Consider the following 15,555-nt stretch of genomic DNA (forward strand, 5'->3'; position numbering starts at 1 on the left):
ACACCTGATTCTCTGGTTCTGGCACTGATTCTTCTGGTTCTCAGGACATAGCAGTCTTGCTGTCAAAGGCAAATGCCATTTTGCAGCTTTTGCAAACAAACTGCTATGTCTGAATGGGCGGATGCTGGGATTCAGATGATTTAAAGCAAAATTATTTGTTGAACTTGTACTACGTGCCTAAAGCATTCAGTCAGCATCATTAGCTTAATTTTGACAGAAGCGTTTAGCAGCTTTTGCATTGAACTCTTCTTATATATTCCTTTACACTCTTAGAAATAAAGGTAGGCGATCTGTTACTGGGGTGGTACCTTTTTAAAAGGTACTTCAATCCTATCGATGAACCCCTGGCTTCTGGCATAGCCAAACTCCCTCCGTCCTCCAGCCCTCCAGGGGCTCGACTAGGCGTCTGAATTTGCCAGTACCCCTCAGGCTTCCAGCCTTACCGGTGCTCTCTAGACCCCCTAACTTATAGGTACTATTGATATTCCCCAAACTTATGGCCCAAACTACCCCTAACCTCCAACCCTACCGTCGTCCTCCAGGCTTTCAACCCAGCCAATACCTTTTGAAGTTATTCGTCTCTCCAATGCCTCGCAACAATCAAATAAAATATCAAAATAAAATAAACTGTTCATATACTCACCAGCCTGGTTCTCGTCTCCTTCTGTGAAGAGGGAACAAGAAAAAGAGTTAGAAGAACTCATTTTTAATTAGACAGAAAATGAGGGGCCATGGGCAATAATATCAAAATCAGGGATATCAGAGGGAAAAACCATGCTTTGCCTGGGCTTATTGTTTCAGTGTAAAAAGCAGACCCACTATAACATCATCTTCACACCATCGACATAGGAAGGGGGGTGTTAATGTCACAGTCAGACCAGGTTCTCCCCTCTCACAATTACCCTCACCTCAATTCCTCACCTAAAGTGTGTTTGATTCATCCCTGCTGTCCACTCATTCATATAAGTGAAGTGAGTATTGAAGATGGAGTGACTGTGGTTCATTCAAACCCCCACCTTCAATCTCTGCCAGAACTGGCAATCTAACCAGCAACCTCATGTTTTCAAGTCCAACTCACTATTCAGGGCTTGAAACTGCGACCATTTTGGTCGGATATGCGCCCAAAATTTTATCTATGCAACCTTAAAATATATTTGGGAGCATTTCTGCGAGTGCTTAAAATTGTTGTGTGCGACCTTTTTTTACTGCAAAATGTTCACCATGCGCGGATTTGGGAGACATTCACACAGAATGCATCTCTAAGCTCTTTGTTTGCACTTGAATCGCAAAACGCAGCGCTCAGGAATGGTTTAAAACAGTTGTCATGTCATCTTGCTGCAGTAAACAAAGCCAAGTCCGTAATGCTTGCCCCGCCTTCGCGCTCTTCTTATTGGCCCCCCACTGCTCTAGCACTGAAATACCAGCTGTCAATCACTCAGTCAATGCCTTCTGGCTTAGGATGACAGAGAGAGCTACTACCGCGAAAAACTGTAAAGCACTGAAGATGAGAATGAAGATAACACTGACAGATTTAGTTTTAGAAACCATGACATCTAAAGTTATAAATAATGACACATCTTACTAGTGATCATGTGCTGAATGTTAATCCACCATCTACACTTTTCCAAGAGTAGAAGACTTCCAGTGGCTTCAAGTCTGCTGTGAAAAGTCTGTGGGATGGAGTTTTCAGGTAACTGTTTGCCACATCTAGCACGAGAGCTTCTGTTTAATCTTTCATTTATCGCCAGATGCTGTCCACCGTGCAAGTGGCAGCTCTATGTCAAATTTAACATCACGTACACTATCGCAAACGGGCTTACACTGACTAAACTAAAATCGCTACTCATAAAAAGACCGGTATTGCTATTATATTATATATATATATATATATATATATAACATATATGCACATAATAAGGTACAGTACATGTCAAAAGCATCAGCGAAATATTAGACAGCACTTGTGAGAACAGCACAGTTATACTGTTAACAGATTCATTCAAGCAGTGCGTGCAGGGCCAGTGAGCACTCCGTGTATGCTTTGCTCACTCAGTTCTGTTATAAAAATCTATTTTCTTGTGATAACGGGATTTCGTTGAGACATATTTTCCTCACGCTTGCATATAACGTTATATATGAATTAATTTTTTTGCTTGTTAGTTTGATTAGTGTTGATTTCAAATACAATAAATATGTTTGTATAAAACTTGTAGTAATGGTGCTTATAATTGGTGGTGCGACTAAATTTTGGCTGATGCGCCTAAATTTTTAAAGTTAGAAGCACTGGTGCTACCAAGCAAAAAGGTTAATTTCGAGCCCTGCTGACCATTAGGAAACAACAACCTGACAAGCCTCACCACATATTATTTTATTTTGTATGTCAGGCCAACTTATTGCCTTGGTCACTAAACCTAGACTCAACATTGAATGGCAAAGTGAAAGCAGGGCTGGACACACCAGAAAGCCCCTCTGTCATGTGGCCTGCTTTACACCACTGCAACTTTTGATATCGGACTTGGACGCAGCTGCTCGGTGATAGAAACCCATTCCTAAAGCGCTATACTCACTTTTTTTAGCTAAGTTGAGAAAGTACCGAGCAAACCCCTGAGCCATATGGTGCATACATTCTGTGCACTTTTTATCTTCCCCCGCTCCCCCACCCACTGTTGTATAACACGTGCTACACTTTCAGTTTTATACTTGGCTGTCTATAGATGTAACTTCTTCTGAGCATTTAAAGATATTTTCATAAGTATACATTAATTTGATATGTCACTAACTCTCCTGAAAGCCTCTTACAGATAAAGCTTCATATGAGTGTTTACATGTACAATCAGTGTTTTACTTGTACAATACAGCAAGCTCCTCATAGTGTTGAGATTGCACATTCCTCTGCACACTCATCTTACACACAGGAGTTTACTGGACACAGTTATTAACAAGGACACATGCTTACTAAGCAGCCAGCTGGTTTTCATGAAACGGCAGTAATGTCATGTGATTTCATGGAAACAAGTAGCCAGCGGATCACCTAGTTGACAGAGAGCTGTATGAAGCAGGAGTAGTATTTAAGAGACCACAGTGTACCATAGAGCACAACATCAGGATGATGGCTTACATCGCTTGGGTGATTCAAGAATCCAAGATACATCTCTTCTAAGACATCCAGCAGAGAACATTTATTTCCAGTTACATTTACTCAGGTAACTTGCACTTTCAGAATACATTTAAAGATTTTTACTTTTACTCTTAGGCTGCATTTATGCTATAGATCTTAATGGTCAATTCTGATTTTGAGACTGTATTTGATTGTTTGATAACCTACTTAGATTGCTTTAAGAATTGACTCATATACAATACCTACATTTACTATTCACAAAAAAAAACAAAAAAAAAACAAGCGTTTACTGACAACTGTGATAATAAAGCACTATTTGCTGCTAAATCTGTTCACAGGGTATAATTTATTTTTGACATCAGGACATAACAAATATAACACTATACAACATTCTTTCACTTTTAAATTTCTTTTTTAGATTATTACTTAGGGAAGGCATTCAAACAAGCGCTTAAACATACGGAATTCAACAAATGATCATTTGGATAGGTTTAACATAAGAAATACATAATTTCATTTCCAGCAACAACACAACTCAAGCACATGCGATCACAAAACAGCAAAACAATGTAAAGTAGAAGCAGTGATGAAGCCCTACAATAGTGATAAATGTACAGAGGGGTGTAGAGTTCATGTGACCACGTCTTTGTGCCAGACGAGTGGGTATCTTGTTCTAGCATGTTTTTTTTTCTTGTTTTTTTTTCGAGTGCAACAAATGACTTTGAGACATCCAAATATTATTTATCTGAGTTGCTTTGAACAAGGCATTATGACAGGTGAACAGTGTTCCACATTTTTCGAGGGGGGTTTGGCTGCAGACACAATGCAATCTTAGATAGCTGCAATCTCAGCCGTGCATGTGTACATGGTGTGGCAAGTTAGAGGAAAAACACTCACACGATTGATAGTGTTACAAACCTTTCCCCTGAGGGTGATTTATTTGAGGCCCCATGGGTTTGTGGGGAATAAAGTAGTTCAGCTGCTCGAGTCAGGTGGGAAAGAGAGAAACAGATATTAGCGCTATTAGGAGTCATTTGGATCAAAAGATTAGTGATTGGGGTACTCGAACTTGAACTCGAGTCCAGTTTTGATTGGACTCTGACTTGTCATGGACTTGGGGAAACTTTTACTCAGACTTGATTCGGACTAAGACATTTTGGACTAAGACATATGATAAAATATCATGAGTCCAGTCGAGTCCACATCATTCACAACACAAATAAAGATATTAAAAAATAATAAATAACAGCATGAAACTATAACAAGAATTTAGCAAACTCTCTGGCTGCATGCCAGCATTTATTTCCACCACCACACTGCACCGGCAGGCAGCAGTAGCACCTTAAACGTGTAACAAAAATAGCCATAGCCAAAAACATCAGCATTCACATTCTTTCCATAAAAGCTGTGCGTCGATCATCACATTTCTGAATCAGTGTAACCTATGCAAGCTGACTGACAGACGCGTTCTGTATAATAAACTCATCCCAGATCCCAGATCAGCTTCTGCTTTTGAGGGTAGGGTTAGGAGAGTATAATGAGTGTGTAAAATCACAGGAATTAAATGATGGGATAGCAAAAATGTTGTAATAATGTTGCTTGGAGTTGCTGTTATATTAAGTCAATATAAGCACAAATGGATTTAATGTAGAGTTATATTCAAATCCAGACAACATTCAGAATGGATAATCACTTGACTAAGTCCACAAATTAAAGCAATATTATAATCTTTTTAAAGATAGAATGAGGTTTGTGTAAAAATTAATGTTCAGGTAATATTTAGATAAGAGACAGATTAGGGGTGCCTGTGTCCACAATGCGAGTCTTCTGTGTGAGAATAAACATTACTGATTGTGAGCGGCAGTATATATCTGCCTACATGTTGAATATGCAAGAGAGAATCTGATAATGACAAATTTTCTATGTTTCTATTTATATGTAGTCAATGACAGAGTGCAAGAATATGTGAATAGCATAATTAATCATCTCAAAGTTTCATTTTGAAATGATTCAGAATTATACATAGTTGTATGCTGATGCCATCACTGTCTTTTGAACTGAGGACTAGGACCATGACTTATCCTCAAAAGCCCATTTATTTCCATTTATTTATAGTATTTTTTTTATAAATAAATGTAATTTTAAATATATAAAAGTATTATTATTTTTATTATTATTATACAATCAATATTCTAAATAAATAACAGAAAATTGTCCTAAATGTAACTGCAACACAAAGACACAACTGGAGGGATGTATTAAAATCTTTTAAGAAGTCTTTTGCAAGAATATTAATTTAATTTGCCAATTCGATGAGATACAAAAAATTAGTGCTGTCAATCGATTAAAAAAAAATAACTAATCAATCGCACTTTAAAAAAAAAAAAATAATCACGATTAATCACATTTAAAAGACTGAAACTTGTAATTTTGGCTATTCGAATGTAAAATGTAAACGCAAGACAAAAACTATTTAAATTCAAAATATAATTGTTTATTTAAATTTTTGTTTAACTTGTAACACAGATTTCTTCATGTAAACAACAAACCCACAATAAACCATCAAGATCCTGCCTTGACAGCCATATTTATTAAAGAAAGTAAAACACAGGCATATTAGTGCCATTTGAATTTCAAAACAATCAATGCCAATAAAGAAAACATTCATTTCCATGTTGGGTTCTAAGTGGACTGCAAAAAAAAAGCCAAAATACAAGTATTACAGATATGGAAAATAATAATAATAATAATAATAATAATAATAATAATAATAATAATAAAGTGTTGAATACAAACAATTGTACTAATTGCATAATCAGCTCTGGCATTTAGGGCCAGAGTGGCCCACTACATCAATTAAAATGCTCCCCCTCTGTGCATGCCCTTGAATATGTTTACCAACTCCCATTCTATAAAAGCACAAAAGCCATATATAGGAAATAACGAGAGTTGTCAAACTAAAAACTAAAAATATAATCCACACTGGAAATGTGGGTGCCTGTGTGTTTTAAGGGATAATGAACATAACAAAAACTGCCTGCTGATGCACACAGTTAATGTTGATTAATAAAATAAAGATAAAAAATAAAAGCAATGTGTCAGAGACCCATAAAAATGTTTAACTTAACAATGAAACATCAAATGTAGCTAACAGCTTTTACATTGTCAATTAAATGAACTTAAACAATTAAAAAATGCATCAAATATTTGTTTGGGCAGAACTACAAAACTGAATGCAAAAAAAAAAGTTTCTTAAGTTGCACACTAGTTTGGTCATGTATAAATATCATTATATAAACCATATTCTTTATCATTTGTAAAATAAAGACTTGCAGGTTAAGGAAAGGTGCAGGTTAAAAGTAAAAAAAAAAAAAAAAAAAAAAAAAAAAAAAAAATATATATATATATATATATATATATATATATATTTTTTTTTTTTTTTTTTATGACAGGAATGAAATGATCTGTGCTCTGCTGCACGCTGCAGAGTGCAGAGAAGGAAAAGGCAAATGCCTGCTGTCCGCTTCTGCTATCCCGTGCATGAGAAACAGGCATGACTCTCGACTATTTTGACAAATAGGCAAAAACCAGAAGAGACTTGTTTGGGATAAAGAACACAAGGAATGGACATTAGACCAGTGGAAATCTGTGCTTTGGCCTGATGAGTCCAAATTTGAGCTCTTTGGCAAAAGGGCCAACAAGTGCTCAGCATCTCTGGGAGCTCCTACAAGACTATTGGAAGACTATTTCATGTGACTTCCTTGTAAGCTCATCAAGAGAATGCCAAGAGTGTGCAAAGCAGTACTCAAAGCAAAAGGTGGCTACTTTAAAGACCTGGAAATATGACATATATTAAGTTGTTTCACACTTTTTTGTTATGGATATAATTCTACATTTGTAAATTTATAGTTTGGATGCCTTCAGTGTGAATCTAAAATTGTCATTGTCATGAAAATACAGAAAACTTTGGTGTGTCCAAACTTTTAAACTTTTATATATATATATATATATATATATATATATATATATATATATATATATATATATATATAAGCTCGACTAGGCGTCTAAATTTGCCAGTACCCCTCAGGCCTCCAGCCTTACCAGTGATGTCTAGACCCCCTAACTTATAGGTACTATTGATATTCCCAAACTTATGGCCCAAACTACCCCTAACCTCCAACCCTACCGTCGTCCTCCAGGCTTTCAACCTATATATTTGAAGAGTTTAGATGAAAAACAATCCAAATTCAACAGACCTCTTTTCTTGTAAATGAGCATTTTCTATCATTTCTATTCTATTCTTTGGTTTTTAAGAAAGTACATTGTATTTTGTGTCAAAACCAGCTAAATTCACTCGTGCCTTTTTTGCAAAAAGCTCTAAATCTACCTATAGAGACAAGACAGCGTAATTAGTTGAACAAGATGCAATTAGAATTTTTTTACACTAATATTTACTATACACTGTTATTATTATTATTATTATTACACTATTTCACTTTATTACACTAACCACCAAAAATTTAAAATACATAAATGTGTCAAGTAAGTGGTGGTTAATTCCTGTGGTAAACCAGGGAAAAAGCAGAAGAAAAATTAATGAAGTAAAATCTGTCAAGTAAGTGCATTAATCAATAACATTAAAATCATTTTATTAAAACATTCATCAATCAATCATTAAAACATTAATTAAGTCTTAACAATCTGTTGTCACTTCTGGTATTTAAGATTTAGATTTAATGCAAGTACAGCAATGTAAAAGTTGTAAGATAAGCTTGTTAGATTTAAATAATGTAGTGTAAAACATTATAAAACATCAATATCTGTGCATTGTGTATAAAAAGCTTACCAGACAAAGGCAATATGAAGATATTTAAATAATATTGTATAGTTTTATACAATATATCTGTATCTTTTATATTATAAAAGATATATCTAGCTCATATTAGCATTTAAGTAATTAATTAATTCAATTAAAAAGGTAGGCCTACTGGGCTATTCATTCATTCATTCATTTTCACCATACTCAAATTCTTGGTCTCTTTTGTTTCTTGTTTATCCTCAAAATATCCGTATGGAATAAAAGAACGGCATCTTAACTTTGTCTTTCGTGAAACAGTGTTGCCGTTTAAGCTATAGCCTAGTAAATCGGAGTCATTCAAAGTAGCGTTGCTGGACAAGTTCATCCAATTCATCGAACTCCATCTTCTGAAGTCTAAATCGAAAGTGGAATAAAAGTTGGCTTATCTGCTCACTGCTACATCGAAAACATATTTAAAAGGTATTTCAATCCTATCGATGAACCCCTGGCTTCTGGCATAGCCAAACTCCCTCCGTCCTCCAGCCCTCCAGGAGCTCGACTAGGCGTCTGAATTTGCCAGTACCCCTCAGGCCTCCAGCCTTACCGGTGATGTCTAGACCCCCTAACTTATAGGTACTATTGTTATCCCCAAACTTATGGCCCAAACTACCCCTAACCTCCAACCCTACCGTCGTCCTCCAGGCTTTCAACCCAGCCAATACCTTTTGAAGTTAATCGTCTCTCCAATGCCTCGCAACCATCAAATAAAATATCAAAATAAAATAAACTGTTCATATACTCACCAGCCTGGTTCTCGTCTCCATCTGTGAAGAGGGAACAAGAAAAAGAGTAAGCAGAACTCATTTTTAATTAGACAGAAAATGAGGAGCCATGGGCAACAATATCAATATCAGGGATATCAGAGGGAAAAACCATGCTTTGCTGGGCTTATTGTTTCAGTGTAAAAAGCAGACCCACTATAACATCATCTTCACACCATCGACATAGGAAGGGGGGTGTTAATGTCACAGTCAGACCAGGTTCTCCCCTCTCACAATTACCCTCACCTCAAGTCCTCACCTCAAGTGTGTTTGATTCATCCCTGCTGTCCACTCATTCATATAAGTGAAGTGAGTACTAAAGATGGAGTGACTGTGGTTCATTCAAACCCCCACCTTCAATCCCTGCCAGAACTGGCAATCGAACCAGCAACCTAAGGTTTTCAAGTCCAACTCACTGATCAGGGCTCGAAACTGCGACCATTTTGGTCGCATATGCGCCCGAAATTTTATCTATGCACCCTTTAAATATATTTGAGAGCATTTCTGCGAGTGCTTAAAATTGTTGTGTGCGACCAGTTTTTACTGCAAAATGTTCACCACATGCGCGGATTTGGGAGACATTCACGCAGAGTGCATCTCTAAGCTCTTTGTCTGCACTTGAATCGCGAAACGCAGCGCTCGGGAATGGTTTAAAACAGTTGTCATGTCAACTTGCTGCAGTAAACAAATCCAAGTCTGTAATGCTTGCTCGACTTTCGCGCTCTTCTTATTGGCCCACCACTGCTCTAGCACTGAACGCGAATGATTGGTTAATATCAACTGTCAATCACTCAGCGCCTTCTGGCTTCGGATGACAGAGAGAGCTACTACCGCGAAAAACTGTAAAGCGCTAAAGATGAGAATGAAGATAACACTGACAGATTTTGTTTTAGAAACCATGGCATCTAAAGTTATAAATAATGACACATCTTACTGGTGATCATGTGCTGAATGTTAATCCACCATCTACACTTTTCCAAGAGTAGAAGACTTCCATTGGCTTCAAGTCTGCTGTGAAAAGTCTGTGGGATGGAGTTTTCAGGTAACTGTTTGCCACATCTAGCACGAGAGCTTCTGTTTAATTCTTCATATAATCGCCAGATGCTGTCCACCGTGCAAGGGGCAGCTACTGTATATGTCAAATTTTACACCACGTACACCATCGCAAACGGGCTTACACTGACTAAACTAATATCGCTACTCATAAAAAGACCGGTATTGGTATTATATTATATATATTATATTATATATATATATATATATATATATATATATATATATATATATATATATATATATAACATATATGCACATAATAAGGTACAGTACATGTCAAAAGCATCAGCGAAATATCAGACAGCACTTGTGAGAACAGCACAGTTATACTGTTAACAGATTCATTCAAGCAGTGCGTGCAGGGCCGGTGAGCACTCCGTGTATGCTTTGCTCACTCAGTTCTGTTATAAAAATGTATTTTCTTGTGATAACGGGATTTCGTTGAGACATATTTTCCTCACGCTTGCATATAACGTTATATATGAATTTATTTTTTTGCTTGTTAGTTTGATTAGTGTTGATTTCAAATACAATAAATATGTTTGTATAAAACTTGTAGTAATGGTGCTTATAATTGGTGGTGCGACTAAATTTTGGCTGATGCGCCTAAATTTTTAAAGTTAGAAGCACTGGTGCTACCAAGCAAAAAGGTTAATTTCGAGCCCTGCTGACCATTAGGAAACAACAACCTGACAAGCCTCACCACATATTAGTTTATTTTGTATGTCAGGCCAACTTATTGCCTTGGTCACTTAACATAGACTCAACATTGAATGGCAAAGTGAAAGCAGGGCTGGACACACCAGAAAGCCCCTCTGTCATGTGGCCTGCTTTACACCACTGCAACTTTTGATATAGGGCTTGGACGCAGCTGCTCGGTGATAGAAACCCATTCCTAAAGCGCTATACTCACTTTTTTTAGCTAAGTTGAGAAAGTACCGAGCAAACCCCTGAGCCATATGGTGCATACATTCTGTGCACTTTTTATCTTCCCCCGCTCCCCCCACCCACTGTTGTATAACAGGTGCTACACTTTCAGTTTTATACTTGGCTGTCTATAGATGTAACTTCTTCTGAGCATTTAAAGATATTTTCATAATGATACATTAATTTGATATGTCACTAACTCTCCTGAAAGCCTCTTACAGATAAAGCTTCATATGAGTGTTTACATGTACAATCAGTGTTTTACTTGTACAATACAGCAAGCTCCTCATAGTGTTGAGATTACACATTCCTCTGCACACTCATCTTACACACAGGAGTTTACTGGACACAGTTATTAACAAGGACACACGCTTACTAAGCAGCCAGCTGGTTTTCATGAAACGGCAGTAATGTCATGTGATTTCATGGAAACAAGTAGCCAGCGGATCACCTAGTTGACAGAGAGCTGTATGAAGCAGGAGTAGTATTTAAGAAGCCACAGTGTACCATAGAGCACAACATCAGGATGATGGCTTACATCGCTTGGGTGATTCAAGAATCCAAGATACATCTCTTCTAAGACATCCAGCAGAGAACATTTATTTCCAGTTACATTTACTCAGGTAACTTGCACTTTCAGAATACATTTAAAGATTTTTACTTTTACTCTTAGGCTGCATTTATGCTATAGATCTTAATGGTCAATTCTGATTTTGAGACTGTATTTGATTGTTTGATAACTTCTTAGATTGCTTTAAGAATTGACTCATATACAATACCTACATTTACTATTCACAAAAAAAAAAAAAAAAAAAAAACAAGCGTTTACTGACAACTGTGATAATAAAGCACTATTTGCTGTTAAATCTGTTCACAGGGTATAATTTATTTTTGACATCAGGACATAACAAATATAACACTATACAACATTCTTTCACTTTTAAATTTCTTTTTTAGATTATTACTTAGGGAAGGCATTCAAACAAGCGCTTAAACATACGGAATTCAACAAATGATCATTTGGATAGGTTTAACATAAGAAATACATAATTTCATTTCCAGCAACAACACAACTCAAGCACATGCGATCACAAAACAGCAAAACAATGTAAAGTAGAAGCAGTGATGAAGCCCTACAATAGTGATAAATGTACAGAGGGGTGTAGAGTTCATGTGACCACGTCTTTGTGCCAGACGAGTGGGTATCTTGTTCTAGCATGTTTTTTTTTCTTGTTTTTTTTTCGAGTGCAACAAATGACTTTGAGACATCCAAATATTATTTATCTGAGTTGCTTTGAACAAGGCATTATGACAGGTGAACAGTGTTCCACATTTTTCGAGGGGGGTTTGGCTGCAGACACAATGCAATCTTAGATAGCTGCAATCTCAGCCGTGCATGTGTACATGGTGTGGCAAGTTAGAGGAAAAACACTCACACGATTGATAGTGTTACAAACCTTTCCCCTGAGGGTGATTTATTTGAGGCCCCATGGGTTTGTGGGGAATAAAGTAGTTCAGCTGCTCGAGTCAGGTGGGAAAGAGAGAAACAGATATTAGCGCTATTAGGAGTCATTTGGATCAAAAGATTAGTGATTGGGGTACTCGAACTTGAACTCGAGTCCAGTTTTGATTGGACTCGGACTTGTCATGGACTTGGGGAAACTTTTACTCAGACTTGATTCGGACTAAGACATTTTGGACTAAGACATATGATAAAATATCATGAGTCCAGTCGAGTCCACATCATTCACAACACAAATAAAGATATTAAAAAATAATAAATAACAGCATGAAACTATAACAAGAATTTAGCAAACTCTCTGGCTGCATGCCAGCATTTATTTCCACCACCGCACTGCACCGGCAGGCAGCAGCAGCACCTTAAACATCTAACCAGAAATAGCCATAGCCAAAAACGTCAGCATTCACATTCTTTCCATAAAAGCTGTGCGTCAATCATCACATTTCTGAATCAGTGTAACCTATGCAAGCTGACTGACAGACGCGTTCTGTATAATAAACTCATCCCAGATCCCAGATCAGCTTCTGCTTTTGAGGGTAGGGTTAGGAGAGTATAATGAGTGTGTAAAATCACAGGAATTAAATGATGGGATAGCAAAAATGTTGTAATAATGTTGCTTGGAGTTGCTGTTATATTAAGTCAATATAAGCACAAATGGATTTATTGTAGAGTTATATTCAAATCCAGACAACATTCAGAATGGATAATCACTTGACTAAGTCCACAAATTAAAGCAATATTATAATCTTTTTAAAGATAGAATGAGGTTTGTGTAAAAATTAATGTTCAGGTAATATTTTGATGAGAGACAGATTAGGGGTGCCTGTATCCACAATGCGAGTCTTCTGTGTGAGAATAAACATTACTGATTGTGAGCGGCAGTATATATCTGCCTACATGTTGAATATGCAAGAGAGAATCTGATAATGACAAATTTTCTATGTTTCTATTTATATGTAGTCAATGACAGAGTGCAAGAATATGTGAATAGCATAATTAATCATCTCAAAGTTTCATTTTGAAATGATTCAGAATTATACATAGTTGTATGCTGATGCCATCACTGTCTTTTGAACTGAGGACTAGGACCATGACTTATCCTCAAAAGCCCATTTATTTCCATTTATTTATAATATTTTTTTTTATAAATAAATGTAATTTAAAATATATAAAAGTATTATTATTTTTATTATTATTATTATTATACAATCAATATTCTAAATAAATAACAGAAAATTGTCCTAAATGTAACTGCAACACAAAGACACAACTGGAGGGATGTATTAAAATCTTTTAAGAAGTCTTTTGCAAGAATATTAATTTAATTAGCCAATTGCATAAGATACAAAAAATTAGTGCTGCCAATCGATTAAAAAAAATAACTAATCAATCGCACTTTAAAAAAAAAAAATAATCGCGATTAATCACATTTAAAAGACTGAAACTTGTAATTTTGGCTATTCGAATGTAAAATGTAAACGCAAGACAAAAACTATTTAAATTCTAAATATAATTGTTTATTTAAATTTTTGTTTAACTTGTAACACAGATTTCTTCATGTAAACAACATACCCACAATAAACCATCAAGATCCTGCCTTGACAGCCATATTTATTAAAGAAAGTAAAACACAGGCATATTAGTGCCATTTGAATTTCAAAACAATCAATGCCAATAAAGAAAACATTCATTTCCATGTTGGGTTCTAAGTGGACTGCAAAAAAAAAAAAAAAAAGCCAAAATACAAGTATTACAGATATGGAAAATAATAATAATAATAATAAAGTGTTGAATACAAACAATTGTACTAATTGCAGGGCTGGACTGGGACAAAATAATCAGCTCTGGCATTTAGGGCCAGAGTGGCCCACTACATCAATTAAAATGCTCCCCATCTGTGCATGCCCTTGAATATGTTTACCAACTCCCATTCTATAAAAGCACAAAAGCCATATATAGGAAATAACGAGAGTTGACAAACTAAAAACTAAAAATATAATCCACACTGGAAATGTGGGTGCCTGTGTGTTTTAAGGGATAATGAACATAACAAAAACTGCCTGCTGATGCACACAGTTAATGTTGATTAATAAAATAAAGATAAAAAATAAAAGCAATGTGTCAGAGACCCATAAAAATGTTTAACTTAACAATGAAACATCAAATGTAGCTAACAGCTTTTACATTGTCAATTAAATGAACTTAAACAATTAAAAAATGCATCAAATATTTGTTTGGGCAGAACTACAAAACTGAATGCAAAAAAAAAAGTTTCTTAAGTTGCACACTAGTTTGGTCATGTATAAATATCATTATATAAACCATATTCTTTATCATTTGTAAAATAAAGACTTGCAGGTTAAGGAAAGGTGCAGGTTTAAAAAAAAAAAAAAATATATATATATATATATATATATATATATATATATATATATATATATATATATATATATATATATACACATACATATTTTTTTTATATGACAGGAATGAATTGATCTGTGCTCTGCTGCACGCTGCAGAGTGCAGAGAAGCAAAAGGCAAATGCCTGCTGTCTACTTCTGCTATCCCGCGCATCAGAAACAGGCATGGCTCTCGACTATTTTGACAAATACACACCTATATCGCAAGCTTACACAGAGCCCAACATGGAAGTTTGTGATTGGGTCATCCCAATGTCAATAAAGAAAAGAACCAATGGGCTGCAGATTATGTCACACGGCCGCTCTGTCCGGAAAAGAAACATCTTACTTTCAGAGCGTGACAGCTCACAGCACCGTCAATCACTTAGGCAGAAAAACATGACAGTCTGCGGAGTGTTTTATGGGCCGATCAGATCATAAGATGATATAGGAAGATCATAAGGCCCAGCAGGAAACTGCCTGGTCTGCCAGATGGCTGCCAGTCTGCCCCTGGCCACAACAGGAAAAAAAACTGCAACTGCGTTAATTTTTTTTAACGCGTTAATTATTTCAAATTAATCGCATGCGTTTACACACTACTTTTGAAAGCACTAAGAAAAATATGTTTCATAGAATTATCTGTGAGCTGCACCGTAGCGCAGTGGGTAGTGCTGTCACCTTACAGCAAGAAGATCGCTGGTTTGAGCTACGGCTGGGTGAGTTGATGTTTCTGTGTGGAGTTTGCATGTTCTCACCGTGTTGGCGTGGGTTTCCTCCGGAAGCTCCGGTTTCCCCCACAGTCCAAAAACTATAGGTGAATTGATGAACTAAATTGGCCATAGCGTATGAGTGTGTATGGATGTTTCCCAGTATTTGGTTGCAGCTGAAAAGGCATCCGCTGTGTAAAA

The 15,555-nt window shown here is 36.2% G+C and overlaps 1 protein-coding gene across 2 annotated transcripts in view; it reads left to right on the plus strand.

The window, feature by feature from the left end:
- Positions 1 to 11,235: 11,235 nt before the first annotated feature.
- gvin1l (GTPase, very large interferon inducible 1, like) overlaps positions 11,236 to 15,555 on the plus strand; it is a 39,216-nt gene continuing 34,896 nt past the window's right edge. For both annotated transcript variants that reach the window (XM_068218672.2, XM_073943943.1), the window contains exon 1: positions 11,236 to 11,346. The gene's annotated coding sequence lies outside the window, so the exon portion shown is untranslated. The remainder of the gene's footprint in view (positions 11,347 to 15,555) is intronic.

This window comes from Danio rerio, chromosome 3 (assembly GCF_049306965.1).
Source record: "Danio rerio strain Tuebingen ecotype United States chromosome 3, GRCz12tu, whole genome shotgun sequence".
NCBI lineage: Eukaryota > Metazoa > Chordata > Actinopteri > Cypriniformes > Danionidae > Danio > Danio rerio.